The sequence below is a fragment of the Cyprinodon variegatus genome, unplaced genomic scaffold (genome assembly GCF_000732505.1).
Source record: "Cyprinodon variegatus isolate N-32 unplaced genomic scaffold, C_variegatus-1.0 Scaffold143, whole genome shotgun sequence".
In the NCBI taxonomy this organism is placed as follows: domain Eukaryota; kingdom Metazoa; phylum Chordata; class Actinopteri; order Cyprinodontiformes; family Cyprinodontidae; genus Cyprinodon; species Cyprinodon variegatus.
This window is the reverse complement of record NW_015150596.1, coordinates 1025291-1026640: the sequence shown is the minus strand read 5'-3', so window position 1 is coordinate 1026640 and position 1350 is coordinate 1025291.

Below are 1350 nucleotides of genomic sequence, written 5' to 3'. Positions count from 1 at the left end.
GAAAAGCAACTGATAACTATGTGTTTATGGGAGAAACTCAGTTCAAATAAACATTTTTGTTGTTTTACATCAAATCGCAACCATAATTGACATACCACATTCAGTTGTCAAGTTACTTCATCAAATACACAATACAGAGTTAATGCTTTGGCAGTGAAAGCAGTACAAACATTGTTAGAAATTAGAAATTTTTGTTGAAAATCTAAACATTTTAACCTACGGTAAGTTTATAAATGTAATGTGTTTACGTTTAAGTTTTGCTGCCATCTGAAGGCTGGAATTGGGAAACTACAACTAAGTTAACATTTTCCATAGATATCTAACCACTTATGTTACACATTATATTAAAGGAAAAAGGGAGAATGAAAGAGTTACAATGAAATAGATACAAATATTTTATTAAAATATTACCACTCAAAACATAAAAATAAAGGTGTATCAAAATCCTTTGTTTATTTTTTGTTTGTTTTTGTTTTTTGTTTTTTTGTTTTAGAATTCAGAGCAAATCTCTAGCCACCCTGCAGAGAAAACTCATTTCAGCCACTTTTATCCGGGATCTTGTGCTTTTGGTTATGATCCAAATTTAATGAACATAGCTGAAGGTAGGAAGGTAGACCGACTGGTGAATCGAAACTTTTGCCTTTTTTTCAAGCTCTCTCTTCACCTCAAGAGACCAGTGCAGGGTCTGCATTAAACCAGCAGCCACAATGATCCAATTCCAACATTTTCTAAGACCAACAGCGCTGTAGGAACTAAAAGGGAAATTGTGGTTAGAGAGGAACAGCCTCATGTCTGAGTCCTCCAGATGAAGCTGTAAAAATCACTGCTTTATTTCAGTACCATGCTTCTACAATCTTAGTTGAAGAAAGACAAACATGAGACTAGAGGGTCCTGAATTATTAACCAGCTGTCTCACCATTGGGCTTGTCATGGCAACCAGGAACCCATTTTGTTGTGTAAGGCCTGACTGAGGAAGATTATGGGATTCATCAGGATTAGAAACAGATTCCTGGCCAAAGACAATGCCCTTATCAACCTAAAATTCTACTGATATATTTTATTTATTCTGTTACGCCAGAACATGGAGGAACTTTGCATGTTGGCGCAGCATTTGATGAGGTTTTTGCTAAGCACAGACAAAAATCCAATGGCATCTTTTCAATGTGTTTCACCCTGCTAATTTGATATGGATGTTTCTGACAGTGACCAGAGTTGTCCGATTGAGCCTGTTGTCCTACCAAATGCTCTATAGATGTCATATGAAGGCGAGATTAAAAACAATGTTCATTGGGGGATCCAGGCTGGCCTTTATGTAATGTCAAGGACCAACTTCAAGACTTAAGGGTCTTA